The following is a 19873-nucleotide window of genomic DNA, read 5'->3' as shown; positions in this document are numbered from 1 at the left end:
AAGCATCGTTTAAAAGTGGGCCAAGAACTTTCTACTAATTAAACATCCTGAATAAACAGTGTTTCTGTTCCTATCAGTAAATATTATTTGTTGGTGGACGCAGGTCGGTTCATTTACTCCCAAGAAAAACAAAGATAAGACAAACTTGCAAGATGGTCCCGCAAAAGCTGGTTTCTCATTAAAAACCTAAAGATTGTGGCAGAAATTCTTGGCATCCAACCATCCAACACCCCAGCATCCGGTTATGTCAGCTGGAACGGCCACATTAACTGATGTTTACACCGTCCTCTTGAAAAACATTCTTAAAATGGGCAATGGGTGGATGCCACCTTGGGGAGGTGTTCCAGGCATGTCCCCATGGGTGGAGACCCCAGGGAAGACCCAGGACACACTGGATAGCCTAGAAATGCCTTTGGGTCCCCCCTAGAGGAGCTGGAGGAAGTGGCCGAACTCTGTTGCCCCCCCATGACCCGGTACCGGATGAGTAGAGGAAAAATAGATGGATGGAAGTGAAGGAGCGTTTGAAGCTCTGTTGGGTTCACCTATAGGGTAACCCCTTTCGTCTATCAAAGACACCCTCAAAAAGTACCATTTTGATTTCATTAAAATCACAAGAGCTGCTTTAAAAATTAGGGGTTTTTATGAATACTAAAAAAAGCAATAAAGACAAAAAATAAAAATATCTAACAAATCTACCCCATTTGGAGATTCGTCTCCACACTTACTTCTTTAAGGAACATTTAGCACAAGAGGAGTAAACAAAAGTATGATGACTATATAAAGGTATAAATCCATGTACTAATGTATTCAATCCGATGTAAATCAATATATTAACGAGAAGGATTTGAGAATGAGTCTTTTCTGTAAAAATGCAATCGCCAAGTTTCATTACAGATTTCTTAAGTCATCTGAAAGACAAATGATGGGAAACCTTTAGCCTCTAACCAGTGTGCAGCCTCACTGCTATTCTGTTTACCAAACAACACTGCAGGAGCAGAATGGCGCCCAACTGTAACATCTGTCTTTGTCTCCATCTTTTTTTTTTCATTCTGATTCATACAATAATAGGTGGATGTCTGCTTTCCCCAAAGTAATCTAGCTTATGCTTTTACTTGACATGATTGCTTTCCCTTTTTTCTATAGGAAGCGCTCTGCCACAGGCGGTACATCAAGTTGAAGAACATGAGGAGGCCAGAAAATAAATACCACGTTATTCTCTTTTCAATAATGTCAGTCGAGGGAATTCCAGGATGATCCGGTTGATATGCTCCTGGTTGGTTGTTGGGATTTTCAGAATTCTGCTGGTAAGGCTGGAATATCTGTTTAAGACATTTTCTTAACCACATTTTTTCCCTCTGACTGCTTTCCCACGGTGGTCCGGTCAGCCAGTGTCCAGTTTCAGGTAGCTCGGCGGTTCCCAGAACGTGAGCTCTGGGAGCTCTACCGGGACACTTTAGGATCAGTTAAATTCCCGGCATTCCTCACATAGTCCCTTTGAGGGGCGAGCAAATAGAGAGGGGTTTATCGGCCCCCCTCTTCCATCTCCACCCAGGCTGTGGAGAGGAAACACACCGCTTGCATCGAGGCTTATCACAAGATAACTGCAGTACCATGCAGGGCTTGGTTCGGTTCCCTCTAAGGGCCCACTCACAGCACACATTTGGCCCATGCTGACAGCGCCGCAGGGGGCTGATTGCTCACCATCCCTATTTTCCACTCCTTTGTAAGTTAGTCCCCGAGCGCAGCTTCGTCGATGCAGCACTCCTATTGGCCGCTAGACATGTCCCAACAAGCGCTCACAGCAGCACCATCTCATTCCTGAGTCCAGGGGTCGGTGCAGTGGAACACCTATGCAAGATGTTTTGGGATGACACCAGAGCGATCAGAGCTAACTAGACACGTCCTTTGGGACCAGATAGACTCTGGCGGTTTGGACGTTGACAGTTAAGCAACTATGACCAGTGAACTGCAGACTTCCCCAATAAAGTACCTGGTTCAAAAATGTCTCAACACTGGTTCAGAAATCTTATCCAAAATGAACCCAAAGTCTAACTTAAAACCCCCTTTTGGAGGACAAAAACAGGCCCTAATTCAATTAGTTATAGCTGTGACCCTGCAAAGGACAAAACCCAATAAAACTCAGCAGGAGCCCCATTCTTCTCCTAGAGAGCTGGGAGACTGTGGAAACTCAACTGATGTGGGGGCCCCAACCAGCTTGTTCCGTTGAAATCAAGACTTTTTCTCTGAACATAAGGGGGGCAACAGAACACGAATGATCCGTGATTATTGAAACGAACTGCCCGTCCACGACGAATGCAATTCATGCGTCAAATTTGCGTACAGCAATTTTGTTTTAATATGCATCAAAGTTGCTACGTGATGTTTGTCCAGAAGTGTGTTAACCAGCAGCTCCCCTCCACGTGTGGGAGGAGCTTTCGTCAAAAGCTTTTCTCGACCTCATCATGTTTACTTCTTTTAAAGAACTGTAAAAGGCGGGGCTGCACGTCTCTATGAAATCCTTGAGAAATCGGTCAGACTCTCCCAGTGAGGACCAGCAGCCATCGCGCTGCTCCGTCTGGAACCAATGGGAGGGGCTTATAGCAGCAGGAGACACAGTGAAAGAATAAAAAAGAGTAAAGTCTAACATCCCCTGATTCTCTTACTTTTTTTCTTTTTTTTTTAAAGAGGCCATGTCTGAAAGCACGATTGTTTATATGAGCATTTTTTGTATAAAGGTTGAGATCAAAGATCTGAATGTTTTGTTTTTAGAAAACAGGCCTCAATCAGCAAATATTTGATGTTATAATACATTTGTGTCTGCTTGTATTTGCTTTAAAGTACTTCTATCAATCCATGTTTCGAAGTTTAAAAAAAGATAATAATTGTAGACTTTTTTATGTTGTTTTTTTTCCATTTTACTGATCCAAAAAGATCCAATCTGTGGCTCTAAAACCATGAGTTTTGTGATCCGTTGCACGCCTACTGAATATCAGCATTTGTTCGTCTGCATCCGTTCTGGACCAAATCAGTCCTGTGGATCATTGTTGCAAAATCCAGTCTGGACCAAGTTTCTGCAGTCTGGCATACGGCCTCACGTGAACTCCAAGATTCTGGGTCACTGAGATCTTTGTGGAGGACTTGATACGATGTCAAAGCAAGAAGAAACTATGTAGCTTCTGGATTTAAGCTCAAAATCAAACAAAAATAATTACTTCAATTTAAAATGAATCTATAAAATTCAATTCAGGAAGTAGAAGTTTGTTTTCACATGGCTAACTTTTCTTTTCAAATATCCTTTTTGAAAAGGAACAACAACATTGACACAAGATGATTTTGGAAGATCAAACCCCCAAAACATGTTAATATAACACTATTGAAAGCACTGAACATGGCAGTTCTTTAAGCTGAAAAATCGTCTACTGCAAACAGCTTCACCAAATGACTAGAATGGAGAGATTTCCAATTCTCCTCATGGTCCACAAATACACCTTCATTTATTAAACTCTACGAGCAAAGTAGTTCAGATCTTTGAAAACTCTTTAACCTGAAATCACACATCTTCAGCACCACCAATCTCAAACAAGCAAAACCAACAATTATTCACTAAATTAAACATTTGGGGAAAAAACAACAACATTTGCCTAAAAAACCTCCGCAGGACTTATTTTGACACATTAGATAAATCTAATGCTTAACAAATATGTATATACAACAATAAAAAACCTTAAACTTGCAAATATTAAAAATAATATTAACACTAAATATTTGAGGCAGTAGAAACTATGTTTGGTCAATTTGACATCTTAACCAGAGACAAAATTGTAATAAAAAGGAGCAACTTTATATCACACATTGACTTTTCTTTGTCTAGATTTCCTTCTGACAAAACCTAAATTTATGTACAGTAGAGTCAAGATTCTACTTAATTTAAATGTTTAATATTGTGCTTACATGAGGGAATAAAACCATACAGGAATAACCATAATAAACACTTTATATGTGGAAATGTTATACATCAGCAATAAACCAATGTTAAAAAATAAATAGCAATGTGGCTAAATGGTAATAAATAGTGAAATATAAGTCTAAAAGGTCATTTTTAATTTAAAATATAGTTTCAATCACTAACCAAAACTTTATTTTATTCCAATTTCAAGTAAAACACAAAAATTATGCAAAAACTACATCATGCATCCTGTTTTAAGGAATTCGAGGCTAGCTTAAACGAGCTAGCACATTTAAAAAAAGAACTTTATAAACACTCCGCGTAACTCCGCCCATCCAGCACATGAGCACATCAAACTAAAGTCTTACCTTCATCTTTTTTTCAATGAATTTTTCTCCACCCGCGTTCCCGCCTGTTGCCCCTTTGGGGTCCTTTCTCCTCCATGCCGTGGGGCCCGTTAGCTCATCACTGAGCGATGCTAACCAACGGCTGTCCGTCGCACCTGTTGGCTGACGTCACAACCCGCGCAAAAATGAAGGCCAACAAAAACGCAGCAAAATGGGGATTCCTTTACTTTAATTTGAGTGGAAAATGTAAACGTCTTACTTTTGATAATAGATCACAACAATATAAATAAGGTGACACAACATTTTAGCTCTAAGCTTAAAGTTATATTTGCATCCATATTTGGACTAAACTAAACCAGAGTTGGCACCCCTACAGAATGGAACAGTCTTCACATTGACCTCGTGTAACCCAGAACTTTTCTGTTTTTCACTATCATAGTTTTTTTCAGTAACTTTTCGCTGTTTTGTTAGTCCGTACTACAGATTTAAGAAAGAAAATAAATAAATATGGTCTTTTTTTTTTTTTACAGACACAAGATAAAATCAATATAAAGCTCCGTTCAACAAGTTATTTACCTCTCTACAACTCTTTAAAAATAGCACTGATAAAAGGGGATATATTCAACTTTTTAAATTTATTTTACAAAAAAAAAAAAATACACATCTATTGGCTAAATGCTTAACCTTTAGTTTGGCCATCTACTGTTTTCAAAATAACACATTTTTCATAACAGTAGTTCCTTTTATTCTTTTATTTTATTGAGTTTTGAATCAATACAGCTGTGTTGATTAAGCATAAAATAAATACCAGTAAATTATATATCTACAGAAAAAACATCAACAGAAGAAAGATTTAAAAATAAACATACACAGAGCACAAAATGAAATAAAAATATAAATAATTAAAAAAAACAAGTTACCCAGCGAGAGCATTAAGAGTTTTACAAGAAAATTGACATACAGTCTAACCCCCCCACAGACACCAAAGCACGCACAAAAAAAACCAAAACAACATTATGGCTGGCTGAAACCATTCAGTATAATTCAAGGGAAGGCTATCAAGAGGTGACGGGTCACCCAAAATAAAAGCAGTTGTGCTGATCGATGGAATCCCATCCAGAAGCTCGGAACGTTGGGTCAGGTCCATTGCGTGTGGGTTAGCGTGCCCTCATCTATGAAGGTAAAAATGTGTCAAAAAGAACGCACTTGTAGATTTGATTTGAGATCTTGTAATATAGAATGTGAATACTTGTGCATCAAAAATCTGCATCTGTGTGTAAAACTCTTCTGCTGTGAACTGACAAATTTCCATTTGCATGTGTTCATTTAGAGTTACAACATCTAATCTGTGATTACAACTGCTCAAATGTGCTTCTGCGTGTGCTCGAATCTGCTGGTGCAAATCACAAGTGCGCTACAACTGCGCTCTGAATTCTGACACATTCCTTGCGAGAAACTTGTGTCAAAACTGATCTGTGTCCGATAGGGGGGAGGGAGGGTAAGAGGAGGCGGAGTCAACCAATCAGAGTGCAGGATTCAGAGAACTTGGTACAGTTAGAAAGGTCTTCACAGATTCGGACTTCCTGCTTCAATAACTCTTCTGATAAAGATTCAAATGTGGCAGCAACAGTCTCTCAATCATTTTATATTAACACAGAGAGTGAACTAAAAATGCATTTCTAAAGAAAAACTTAGTTTTTTTTCTGCATTTTAATTAGAAATGATCTCTTCGTGCTTTAAATGCAGACATGCAGCGAGACGGCTGCGAACGGACCGTCAGCAGGAAGATCCTCTTTGTTGTAGCAGGACAACAGGGCCAGGGCAATTGAGCAGCTTTATTATAAATCATATGGATCCCTCCCACAACTCCAATGGGCGGTGGATGGAGTACGTTTCAAACTGCGTGATTTATAAGCTGTCCAATTCTGGCCTATTCTGAATCGGTAAAATGTACATTAAGATCTTCTGCCGACTAGAGGTATGAGGGCCGCTCATCACATCCTCTGAGAAATAGTGAATAATAAGTTGAAGCCCTATAGCTTTTGCTGAGGACCAGTCTATAACCTCAGGAGGGGAGGTCGGTGAGCCCAGAGAACGAGACAACAGATGTCGGACCTGTAAATATCTCCAAAATTGATTCCCAGGTATTCGGTATTGGATAACGAGGTCATTGAAAAATGTAGGAGTTCCCTCTTCTTACACAACTCCCAGCAACAAAACAACAAAAAGGGGATTTGTCGATGCGCAGACTTGGGTTACGCCAAAGTGAGGCCATTGTATTAAGCGGGGAATGAAAGCTTGGTATGGTAGCAGTTCTTTTCCAAACAAACTGTGAAAAAAAGACAATGAGACCTTGGTAAGGAGTCGTGGAGGAGGTGGATTGCACGGCGGACTCCCTGGATTATACCAAAGCTCTTTCAGGGGGGTGCAGTGCCCACAAAAAGTGGTAGAGAGTTAAGTTTGGGAGCCATAACACCCCCACGTCTACCGGCCTCTGTCATCCTTTAAGTCAAAGTCTGGGACGTTGTCCGTTTCACGAAAAATTGTTGCGCAACCTATCAAATTTATGAAGTACTTACTTTTTTTTTCATTGTTGTGTTACCATAACGAATCTGTGGAAATATTGGCAAAAGTCATCATCTTCATTTAGGCCGAATCCGAATTCTTCCTTTACCCCTCCAATTGTAGGGGCATTCGGAGGGGTAGGGTTGTCCGAAATAGTTTTTTTTGAAGTTATGAAACCGAAGTTTTTATGTATTTCCGAGCGCTAGCAGCTCCGCCCTAACATTGACCGGTGACTATTGGAGGGCTAAATGTAGAGGTAAAGAGAAGAGCAGAGCCCCATGTTCTAATCTAGCATCCTCTCACTATGCAGATCAATTAAAAATAACTGCAAAAATGCAACAAACAACTATGTTATTCAGTTCACTACGTTACATTCTTCAGAGTTTTTTCCTCTCAGCTCCTCTGGGACTGAACCGGGTCTTGAACAGAATTGCTGGTTACAGGACCAGTGAGGCATCCACTGCTGCACAGCCTGGATCGAAAAGATTCCCACACATTAGAAAAGTAAAATAAAATGCAATCTTGATGGAACAAGTGATACACTGAACTTCTTGACTGTTTGTTTTTTACAGACTCCGATCCAGAACCTAAGACCACTTAACCCTTGTGCTATCCTGTGGGGTCAAAATGACCCCATCCTCACATTGACGTGTCATCCCTACCATGACAAAGGTGGATAAAGGTGGAAAGATTTCATGTCATCCATGGACACCAGTGAGGATCACAAATCATTGAAGAAAAAAGGTTCAGAGCACTGTCTAGTGGGTCTAGAGGACCCAACTCCCAACGGTAAAGTGCCTAGGATAACACAAGGGTTAAGATATGGACAGACTGTTATATTCATTCATAAGGCAATGGGTCTATCATTTTAGCCCATCAGGTGGACTTGCATTGCTGGCTGTTTTCTTTATTTTTTTATTCCATTAAGCTGGAGCTGACATGTCAGGCGGGATTCTATCCGCTGACCATCTTGTTGGTACTTTGATAAATACAATTAAAAAAAAACCTCCAGAAGCTTCTGTTCTGTTCAGCCGACTCATGCATGAAGCCGTCTGTGGAGGAAACAAAAAAAGATCTTTTCCTCCATTTTCCTGCAGATGACATCAAAGTAAAAAGGTTTTATTTTCCAGCTTGTACCTGGAGATCTCTGCCATACATCTGCAGCACATAATAAACCTAAAAAAAAAAAAAGAAATCTCTTTAGTTATTGATTTTTCTTGCCCTGCAGGTGAATGCTACCCGGCTGCTCCGTGCTCTCAGAGGTTTTTCCTCTGGTGCCTTGAGTGATCCCATTATTTCAAGCAAGGCTATAATAACACCATTTCCCAGCTACATAAACAGGACACTGTAATGAAAAAGCAAATGGAGGCGTAAAAAAGTACATGACTAACTTAAAGTGTTCAAAACACTGTAGCCGCGGGCGATCGCGCAGATGCAATCAGAGGCTATTGTACTGCCCACAAGCCGTCAGAAGAGGAGGACTCATCTGCATAGTTAGTCACACTTGAAATGTGTGGTTACTGACAAACTGGCTGTTGAATTTTATAATATCAGACAATGCAGTAGCTCTATTTAACAAGGTGATACTTCCTGAAAAAAAGAGTTGGAACTATCATAATTTCTGTGTTAAAAAGAAAAAAGGCACAAATAAAGTTTCTATTTTAGGTGCAAACAACAACAACAATGGGATAAGCTAATGTGAGCATCAATTAGCAACTTCTTACCTTTAACCCTTTAATGCCAAACTGGCCACCAGTGACTTTTCACAGTAAGTCTTTAAACTCTACAGAGGAGACTGTATCATCCCCTTTAGAAGAAGTGTTTTGGTCAGACTGCTTCTTCTACTGAGTAGAACTTCACTGCCATAACTGTTAGAAATACAAAAAGCTATAATTAATTAATTAAAGACACACTTAACCCTTGTGCTATCTTAGATGACCCCACCCTTACATTGACGTGTTCTCCCTACCATGACAAAGGTGGATAAAGGTGGAAAGATTTCATGTAATCCATGGACACCAGTGAAGATCACAAATCACTGAAGATAAAAGGTTCAGAGCACTGTCTAGTGGGTCTAGATGACCCAACTCCCATTGTTAAAGTGCCTAGGATAGCACAAGGGTTAAATAGCAGAGTCAATCTGCATTAATGTCTACATGTAGATGAAAAAATAGCCCTTTGGCTAACTCTGGCACATTGGCAGGAATGGTTATTAATGTTGCTGTATCGATTAAAAAATAAATAAAACCAAAATAATAAAAAAGGTTTTTCTAATGTAACTGATGCGGAGAAAACCGGCTTTGCACAGAGCGAGATTTTACTCACGTAAAGTTAGTAAGAAAGTTAGCAAATGTAAAGTTAGTCAAGTCAGTAAAGCAAAGCACAGTGCGTTCATAATTATTAGGCAAATCACATTTAAGTGTCAAAAAGATAGAATTCTTTGTTTTCCAGTGAAACTCATGGATGAATGGTAAATGGTAAATGGTGTATACTTGTATAGCGCCTTTCTTCCTACAAGGACAAAGTGCTTTACAGTCACAGACCCATTCACCCAGTCACACACACATTCACACACTGATGGCGGCTCCACTGCCAAACACAGGCGCCTGCCTACCACCAGAGGCAAGGTGGGGTTCAGTGTCTTGCCCAGGGACACTTCGACTCATGGGCGTGCAAGGCGGGAATTGAACCTGCAATCTTATGATCATGGGCCGACCGCCCTACCGCTGCACCACGGCCGCCCCTAAGATGTTGTGTCTCGGTGCTCTTTGGAACACCGACATCAGTCTCTGACACCTGTGGTGATTACTTAGCCAGGTGGGTTCCATTAAAGGAAAAAGTACTGAAGAAGGACGTTCCACATCATTGAGAGGCTGATTCCGAGCCGATGAAGGCAGAATGAGGAAGACAAATGCTTTAGATTAAGAGAACCGCTGCCAAAACACCAGTACAAAGCAGCAAGCACATGTTTGAAGCTCTCCAGAAGTCTCTGGAGTCCCGCAAACATGAAGGTGTAGGACCGTCCAGAGGTTTGCCCTTCTACGTAACCTAGACGACGCTCACAGGCAGAAACGTCAACAATGGGCCCAGACAGACACGAAGACTCATTTTGACGAATGCCGTGCCAGCCTGGACGGTCCAGATGGATGGAGCATAGGGTGGTTGGTAGACAGCCACCATGTCCAAACAAGGTAAGGAGGTGGTACAATCATGGGGAGGGAGAGAGAGAGCTGGTCGGCCCCTTTAGGGTCCCTGAAGGTGTGAAAATGACCCCTGAAAAGTAGGAGGATTTTCCGACTGACCACTTTCTTCTGTAGTACAACAACAACAACAAGAACCGTGCTTTCCGTAACTCATCTTCATGCATAATGTGCACCATCTAGTTGTAAGCTATGGCCTTACAGTGTAGATAAACGGATTCCTCCCCTGACCTCAACCCTTATGAGAACTTTTGGAGCATCCTGAAGCAAATTATCTCTGAGGGTGGGGGCCGTACAGCAGCTCTGACATCCTGCAAAGAACAGGAAACTCCAAAAACTCCCAACTTCAGTGGATGCAGGAGTCGTGAAGCTGCTGCAAAATAAGGGGTCAAAACTGGACCTGTTAGGATGTTTTTGCTTGGAATGGCTTTTTATTTCAGTAAATCCCACTTCACTAATACAGCAGAAGGTGTGGCCCGGTCACTCTGTCCTGCGCACTGATACTTACCTGACTCAGTCAGAACCAAGGGCTGCTGGGATCTGAACCATCAGCTGAGCAGCTCTCCTCGTTCTTGAATGTACTTAGAGGACAAAGTGACTTGTTTACAGACTCATTCATTTGTGCCACACGCTGCATGTGGTGATGCGACTGTGAGGAAGCCCACGCTCAACATCTGTGTGTTTGCCACGACAAATTCAGGAGGCAGCATCCACGCCGCGTCGCCGCCACCGCCAAGGACATTCATCTGAAAACAGTGTGACTTCTGCATCTGCTGCTCAGTCTGCTGTTTTCTGTACTATGATAATGCGGTTTGGAGCTTAGAAATGTTTGCAGAAAAGTTACCATGTTACGCTCCCATTAGTCTGCCGAGACTTGGGCCTTCTTGCAGGTTTCTTCTCCCCCCTAGTGGTGAGGATTTGTAACTGCGTCAGCGTCTTCTGCCAAGGTTGTTGCCGAGCAGTTTACAGAGCGGAGCTTCGCGCTCAGATGGAAAGCAAACACAGACAATTACAAGTGTTTGCTTTGACTCTGCTCATGGGAACCACCTGGAGCAAAAGAAGAAGATGAACACAAACTCTTCATCTTAAGGCAACATTTAAATTGTATAAGAACTCAGCGGTTTATTTCAGGAATCCCTGCAACAAATGTCCATCTAAATGACTGCTAGCAGCTTGAAAAGAGGGTCTGAAGGCCGTGAGGTTGATGAACATGAAACAGTAGAAACTATCATCATCTTCAATCACAGAGTCTGGCTCCCTCTAATGTTCAAACAAAGCATGGAACTATTACAAATCTTCTGATATTTTACTTTATTTAAAGAGCCATTTCCTTCACTATGTTGCATCTCTAAGTTTTTGACATCTAAAAATTCAAAATACAATTCAAAAATAGTAAAGTAATCATCAGAAAGAAGAAAAGAAAGGAAGAAGTAAACGTAGATAAGTATATAAACTCACATTAAATATAACTGCCATTAAAAAGGTTTAATTAGAATAATACTTGTAAATAGTTGATAAATGATCAAAACCCCAAAAATTCCCTCACAAAAGCAAACTTAGCAGCAACCAAAAGTAATAATAAATAATAATAAATAGTTTTTTTTTTAAACCCAACTATACAAAATCAAAAAGGTTAAAAGGATAAAGCAATGAATAAAGTGTAACAATCCCCACAGTGCAGGAAGTCCTCAGAGGTTGTTCCTTCAGTCCTGGAATGACGTCAGTTTTTCTTGCTTTGAGAAACTCATGACGTGAAAGAAATTCCGCCAAATAAGAAATGAAAGACCGTGAAAATGTTTAAACCTCGTTTCCACAGAGCAGCCCTGTATTTAAAGCGTTTCAGTTAGAAAATGGACCAAAACGTGCCGTTTTTGGGCCCTCGTTGGTTGTCGGTCCATAGAGCTGCTGGATGACCTCCATTGTTGTTGTTGATAGCTTCACCCTGCATGTTGCCCTGTGGTGAATAGGCCCAACAGAACCGTGGCTCGGATAGGCTCCAGCAACTCCACGGATCGACGACTCGCATCGCTGTCTCTGATGCAGCTCAACCATCAGATCCCTGCAGCTTTGTGAAAAGACTCAGCGTGTTACAGAGTCTGAAATTGGATGTAAATCCTGAAAGAAACGAGCCAATGAAGGATCAGACCGACTCCGCCTCTCTCCAACCTTCTTCCAAAGGGTCTGGTTGAGAAGAACGTGTTACGGTATTTAAGAGCGAGGCTCTCTTTTGCAGCCAAGGTGGCATGAAGTGGAAACCTTTGACTGTAGAAAAGAACAAAAAGAGCAGTCAAAACCAGTTTAGAGCCAGAGTTTGATCAATTGTCTTCGGAAGGCTTTGGAAGTTTTTCCTTCAGGTTTAGTTTTAAGAGTCCATTGTTTTAATCAGTAAATTATTTTAATCTCCTAATACTTATAAAACACCAATGTTAACTCACTAAAAGACGTAGTATTTCTTTATTGGTTAAACCAAAGCTGAAGCAAGTGCTTATAAAGCACTTTACATCTCATACTGTTTTGTTGTTGTTGTATATTTTTCTTGTTTAGTGATTTTATGTTCAGTACTTTGGTTGCCACTGCTTTTAAAAGTACTGTAAAAGTAATAGATTGATTGATTGTGTAAACAGATTTTTGCCTCATTAATTCATGACTTTTATCTTGTAAATTCTCAACATCCATCCATCTTTTTTTGCTCATCCAGTTCCGGGTCGCGGGGGCAGCAGTCTAAGGCAACCGGTACCGGTCCATGTGTCATTTGGTACCGGGCCGCACAGAAAAAATAAAACAACTTACATGACTTCTTTTTTATTTATTTCGAAATCTGAAAGATGTTTTATTTTGAAAAATTGCCTGATTCTCCGTCATATGTCACTCTTGACGCAAGCCAATTCGCTCGTCTCGGTCACGTGATAGGATACCGCTAAATAAAACCCAGGAGCTAGCAAAATGAATAAAAAACAAACGCCTTTGGAAAGTTTCTTTGTGAAGGGGAAAAGGCCCATCCAGGAGACAGAAGAGGAGCCTTCCACTTCCCAAAAAAATAAAGCTACATTTAATAGACAGTATCAGGTGTCCCACCTAAAATACGGATTTATCCTAACGAGAGATTCCCTTGAACCATTCAGCATTGTGGTGAGTTGGATTTTCCATGGACTTATTTTGAAGGCTTGTTTAAATGTTTTAATAATAGCGACCACAGAGAGGACGTTGCTCATGTCATAATTGGTGTTTATTGTTATGTTTAGAAAATATCACAGTTTTCATGCAAGCCATATTATTTTGTTGTACTGTAGAGTCGGTCACGTGCACGTTTGGTCTGCTGTTGGAGTTCCGAAGGCTGCAGGGGTTACTGTTGGAGCTGGCAGAACAGAGAATTATGGGAATCAATCCCCTTTGCCTGCTTGGGTCAAAATAGGGTTGAGCACAGGTGTTTCTTTTTGCCTACGGGTCCTTTCATCTGGCAGTTATGTTGTTTCACCCTTAGTTATTTCTTCCTGTTGTGTTTACTTCTTTTTAGCACCATGAGTGTGGGAAGGGGAGAGGATGATGACACCTGTGCGATGTACGATGTTTAGCGTGTCAAAATAAAAGTGCAGAGTACGTCTTATCACGTGTCTCTGACTTTATTGCAGCGTTGCTGCAGCGTGTGTCCCCCACATATAACAGACCGGTCGGTCCGTGAGAATTTTGCTAGACATCAAACCGGTCCGTGGCGCAATACAGGCTGGGGACCGCTGATCTAAGGGACCACGAGGCATTCCCAGGCATGGAGACGTAGTCTCTCCAGTGTGTCCTGAGTCTTCCCCCTGTGCCTCCTCCCAGTGGGACATGCCCAGAACACCTCCTCAGCTAGGCGTCCAGGATGCCTGAGGCACATCAACTGGTTCCTCTCGATGTGGAGAAGCAGCCGTCCTACTCTGAGCTCTCTCCAGGTGACTGAGCTCTTCCCCCTATCTCCAAGGGAGCGCCCAGCCACCCTACGGAGGAAGCTGATATCAGCCGCTTGTACTCAGGACCTCGTTGTTTGGGTCACGACCCAGAGCAGACGAAGATCGACCGGTGAATTGAGAGCTTTGCTTTTTGGCTCAGCTCTCTCTTCACCACAACGGACCAGTACAGCGACAGCATAACGGCGGGCGCCGCTCCGGTCTTCCCTTACTCGTGAACAAGACCCCAAGATAGTTAAACTGCTCCACCTGGGGCAGGAGCACTTCACCCAGCCAGAGAGGGCAGACAAAGAACAGTTCATAACATAACTTTATTCTCATTAAATATTGAGTTTCTTTTTTACTCATACTCAACTGTAATTTCAGTCAAATCAACTTTAAAAGCCCAGAAGAAAACTGTTGTAATCTCTGGAGTTAAATTGATTTCTGTACCAAGTAACTTTGCCTCCTGTACTACGGTTCATGTCCACTAGGGGGCATTGTATGTCTTCTCAGCCCTTGATTCTGCCCATCACATTGTTTTCATGAAGACGTCCTTCTTCCTCTCAGCCTCTGCTCTTCTGATACAGTCATGATAGGTCCTAAAACTAAACCTCTTCTCCAAATCGAGCCAGCGGTGACAGTTTGACTCTGTCCCCTCTGCTGTAGAACTCAGTGTTTAGCTGACATCACAGTACACATGAAGAGCTTTTACCCACTTTTTTTTTCAAACGGTGACTGTCTGTTTTAATTTGGTGCTGGCAGTACGATTTGTTGCTTTAATTTCCACCAGGCCAACGGAGCCCAGAGTCTGGGGGATTTGGACCAGCTTCGTTGCTGAGATGTTAATAGAGGCTGATGGCACCGGGATGTTCAGTTCCTACTCTCCCCTTGAACTGCCTTTCTCAGATGTCAGGCGGGTATTTTATGAGCGATAATTATCAGGAGTGGAGGAAGTCCTCATCTAGTTGTATCAGTGGGAGCTCAGCTGACTCCCGTAATCCTGGTCTGGTCTGGGTACAGCACACTTTATTCCACTGACATTCAGTTTTGGACTTCATGGATGGAAAGATGGTCATTTAGTGGTCATTTAGGCTTGGTATGTTTATCGCAGGTACTTTGGGGCAGACGGAGGAGGGATTTTACTGACACCAGGTCCATCTCTAGCTCATTTCATGAACTCAATGGCGTTTGTTTGTATTTTCAAGCACATCTGCAGAGCAGGAAACTTTGTTCATGAAGACTTGGATGGAGCAGCGATGAGACACTCTATTTACTGAACTTCTATGAGGTTTGAAGAAAGTCCTCCTCCAAAAGACCAAAATAAAGAGTTTTCTCTATTCTACAACTCCTTTTTGCCACGTCTTCTTTTGGGACAATGCTTCTTTGACTAAAACATATTTCCCTGTCGTTTTTACAATGACTAGTGACCTTCAAAAGTTTGGCTGAATGGGCTCCAGGGGGAATTTTTTGTGGCTTTCAGAAGTCTGATCTCTGTCTCCCCCTCTGGTCACAGACGGGAGGCGTCTCCAGGGAACTGAATCCACTTCATATCCCAGCAACCCCAGCTTACACGTCCTGGATGCTGCACACCTGACTCTCAGGCTATTTCCAAATTCCCACCCTACTCTACTAAAAAAAAACTATAGAGTGTGGCACTTTCTAGTGCCCTGGATTTTAAAAGCCATGCTCACTACTTTTATGTTTAATGATTCACGACTGTGAGGTTGCACAGTTTTGAGGCCTGACGGTCTTGCTCTAGCTCGATGTTTCTGTGGTTGACTTTTATAGGGGGCTCACTACACAGCGCGTTCGCCATTTTGTAGAGCTGTCAGACTCTACAATTCCAGAATCCAGTGCCCTAGAAATATCCTAGAAGTCTCTGCGAAAAGACCAGTGTGCATCGAGGCTCACTTGGTTGATAAATATAGACCACAAGTAGTGAGCATGGTGTCCGAAATGCTTTTAAAATTCAGGGCACTAGACAGTCCCACACTGTATAGTTTTTTAGTAGTTAGGAGTTAGTGTGGGAATTTGGACACAGCCAGTGTGTGCATGTTTTTTTTTTGTCTGCGGCCAAGTGGCCCACAAACCGGTACTGGTCCACGGCCCGGGGGTTGGGGACCCCTGCTTTGCGGCTTTCGTGGCTTCCTGCATTATATTAAGGGCTATAATGGAACCTGGTAAAATAGATAGCCATTATTTTGCTCAGTTGACTCTGAAAGCAGAGCTCAAGAGCTCTTATGCTAGCATGCTGTTGTGTAAATGCTACATGCTGGTTAGAAGCTTTCACTAAAAAGCCATTCCCCTTTTTTTAAATGAATTAAAATAAGATATTTTTAGAGTTCTTATGAATATAAGATAAAATTTATTGGACCAAGAAGGCTTTTTTCCCCAGATAAATGACATTTTTCTTGAAACCAGACTCCAGTGGTCGTTAGAGGAACTGCAGAAAAAAAGCCATAACTTGATGCTACAAATGTCTGCTCTTCTATTTCGTTTTTCAGAAGGAGATTGTTAAAAGGAATTTTAGTATAAATGTTTTGTCAAGACAGTTTAAATGTTTGGTTTTTAGTTTCTTCAGAAGGTCTGAGATAAAAGGTGTTTATAGAGAATGGTAAATGTTCACAGAAAACACTCAAAATGTAACCATAGAGTAAAAATAATATTAAATTGTTATTAAAAGGTTTACGAGAAAGAAATATTGATATTATTTTTTAAAGACATAATATTATTTGCAATGCCTGGGTGTTTTTTGCCTAATCACACATGAGATCCTTTGATATCCCGTCTGTGTTTTCTGGTGGTGCCCTGAATGTCAACATAGCATTTACTGCAGATTTATGATAGACTCAGAAAACTATGCACACCTTCATTAACAACAACTCTCCCAATAGCACAAACCCCACCCTGCTGCCGATTGAAGTACAACAACAGAGAATTTCATGGCACCCGGCAGAGAAAGGGAACGCAGCTCGGCGGTGGTATCAGCTTGTGTGTCATGGTGCCTCTGTCAGCCCTCTGTGCTCTGGACACGATCAGCTGGTTCCACTCACCTCATCAGCCTGCAGGAGATCCAGGAGATAAGGAGATCCAGAGATCCAGGGCCAGCATTCAACGCCAGTTCGTCGTTGTTCCTCTACGGTGCATAGTCTGGTCGACGCATGTTTTTGTTTCATGCCTGGTTACCAATCGCTAAATCTTATCCTTTCACTCACCTACAGGAAAGATCACCACGGGTGCTCCTCTGTTCGCTGTCATCTGTCCATGCTCCTCGTCCAATCCTCGTATCCTCTTCAAACCAAATCATCTGGTTACTGTCGCCGAACCCTCCAGCCTGCCTCGCCTCAGATTCCAGCTTCGCATCGGACATCATAATCACTGACTGAGTGAATTAAAACATTTCTACTTACCTGACGCATCTCTGAGTTTTCTTCCGGGTTCCAGCATTTTGATCTGCCAAGTTCGTGAGATCATGACATTGTGGGCAGTTAGAACAATTCCATCAGCCCCCTATAAAAGTCAACCGCAGAAACATCCAGCTGGAGCGAGACCTGCGGGCCCATTGGCCTCAAAACTGTGCAAAACCACAGTAGTGAATCATTAAACATCAAAAACAAAACATTATTTTTAAATCAGAAGACCTCGGTTCCAAATATTCTGCTTTTTTTTTTTTATGAAAAAATGGTTGTCTTTCGTTTTAATTGGACTTACAATTTAGAACCTCATCAGTGACAAGAGGAGACATGTTGCCACTATTAAAGTAAAAAGTAAACTAACCATTAAAACCATTTAATGTCAAGAAAACTAAAAACTTGGTTACAAAACGTCAGATTACTGAAAGAAAGTTTTAGTTCTTTGTCAAAGTACGTAGACTGGATTAGGGATTAAAAACAATCCCAAACAAATAAAGAGAGACCTCTTTAGGTTTGTTGTAGTTTTTCTGTGCTCCATAAATTTCAACCTTTATTTACAATTCACAAACAAATGGTAAATGCTGTGTCACACAGCCACTACATACATTTTGTGCGTATTGCACGGATGAAAACTGGTCATATGTGAATACACGTGAAAAAATTGAGAAAAGTCGTAGTCTTTACGTCAAATTTTTACAGAAGCATCACGGAGGAACAGCGTTGAAACCACGGAAGAAGTACGAATAAACCACCAAAGAACACGTATATCAACGTATAACATGAACCGCACGTGATTATTGCGCTTTTTATATGCAATTTATAGTAATTTGTGCGTCAATTACGTCATTTTAACGTGAAATGTGCACCGTACTCATGATATAAAAGTTATACATCGGTGGTACATGCATGAAAAGTCCATTATACATACGTGGAACGGTCGTGGAAAGCCACAAAGTTTTGTATGCACCTTGCAAAAATCATGCACGATTGTGCAAGATTTACGTCCTAATTAAGTCTTAACTACGTAAAGTACCCATAAACTGCGTCATTCTCAACTAACCAAAAAGTTGGAACAGCCACAAACCGAAGTCATATCGGTAGAAAGCCTCGACGGACATTGACGAATGACGAACGCAAGAAACACCTATACGTATACCACGCATGTATCACGAAAGAACAAAGTTTCATACGTGAAAAATGCACAATAGTGGCTGTGTGACTCTGCCTTCAATTTATTGATAAATCCTTTTGCAAGGATTATAAATGAAGCGTCAATCGGTAAATCTACGTTTATTCACTTCTGGACGCAGTAGCCAGATCCCAGTGTGACGGTCAGATCTCCAACAGCTGTGGGTTGTTAGCAAGAACAAATCATTAGCAGAGGTGCAGTGGTGAATGAAGGATGCAAAGGGTCAGAAGAATCTCGTAAACTTGGCTGAGCTGCTATAAAAGCAGAAGCTGCCACTGTTCCAATGGCAACACATTAGTAAGACCACTTTTTGGGCATTTTGGCTGAGGCTAATTGCTGGAGTACAGTTTCTAATGTTCACACAAACTCACTCAGCATTTGTTTTGAATCGGTGCTCGGAACGGTTCCACACTCAGGCTGGAGATAACCTTCAAATTGAAGGTTTGTTTTTGTGTTTGGATAATGACAAGGAAGGATGCAAGTTCAGTCAGTTTTCTTCTCTCACGTGTTCTCTGCCGCCATCTGTTTTGTGAGCAGATGGAAACAAAGATGGGGATCATTTACTACTTTGCTGAGGGGTTTTTGTTTTTTAGGGAGGAGAAGAACCAGCAAATGTTTGCTTTGAGGTGTGAAACGGTCGGATTGGGATGTTCTGTTCTCTTCGACGGCGGAGTGGGTCAGACCAGCGTGTTCTGCTCACTTTCTTCACCTCTTGGGGGGGAAAATATCTGGATGTGGAAAGAGACACAGTCTCGCCGTAAAATGTAAGAGCAGCTTCAGCCGTTTAATTAGCATCAATGTGCCCCCTCCCCCTTCTCTCTCCCCTTCTTAGGTCTATTATTTCATCACACTTGGCATGGTTGTCTAAACTCTATAGCCTTTGATAACGCAAACTCTAGAGTATCAAAGTAACTACAGCCTCAGGTTGTAGTTTGTTTCCTTTTTGGCCAGTGTTGAGCCTAAAGCCTTGTTTCCACTGAGCAGTCCGGTCCAGTTTAGAATGGTCCAGGCAATCCAGGCGAGAGTTTTACCACTCAAACTTTGTCCGCCAAAGCATATTCTGGGGGTAAACTGATTGGATAGATTTGCGTCATGATAAGGCGACTAAAGCAAAAGCAAAGCTGACAACAACAACAACGGAGATCATCCAGCAGCTAATTTTTGGCTTTAGGTACGTCGTATAAGCAAGTCAGATTGTGGGCGCCGAATGTCCTGGCTAGTTTGGCGCCTTTCTCTTGTTGTATCGACCTTCCGCCAATCAATAGGTTTCATCGTGTGATAACAGTA

General features: G+C 41.7%; 1 protein-coding gene and 1 long non-coding RNA gene across 3 annotated transcripts in view; one reads left to right on the top strand and one right to left on the bottom strand.

Annotated features, from left to right (window-relative positions):
* Positions 1–4469, bottom strand: part of LOC101173532 (FUN14 domain-containing protein 1) — a 78727-nt gene extending 74258 nt beyond the window's left edge. Inside the window, exon 1 of one of the 2 annotated variants that reach the window (XM_020708964.3) lies at positions 4315–4469. The gene's annotated coding sequence lies outside the window, so the exon portion shown is untranslated. The remainder of the gene's footprint in view (positions 1–4314) is intronic. The other variant, XM_078931950.1, reaches the window with a different exon arrangement.
* Positions 4470–9294: 4825 nt separating this feature from the next.
* LOC144984155 (uncharacterized) lies at positions 9295–17989 on the top strand. The gene is made up of 3 exons (XR_013647829.1): positions 9295–10049; positions 16879–17125; positions 17206–17989. It is a non-coding gene; the product is annotated as an uncharacterized LOC144984155 (long non-coding RNA).
* The last annotated feature ends 1884 nt before the right edge of the window (positions 17990–19873 follow it).

Source organism: Oryzias latipes, chromosome 2 (assembly GCF_053564925.1).
Source record: "Oryzias latipes strain Hd-rR chromosome 2, Olatipes_Hd-rR_3.1".
Lineage (NCBI taxonomy): Eukaryota > Metazoa > Chordata > Actinopteri > Beloniformes > Adrianichthyidae > Oryzias > Oryzias latipes.
The sequence above is the reverse complement of the archived record's forward strand: the minus strand, read 5'-3'. Positions and strand labels throughout refer to the sequence as shown.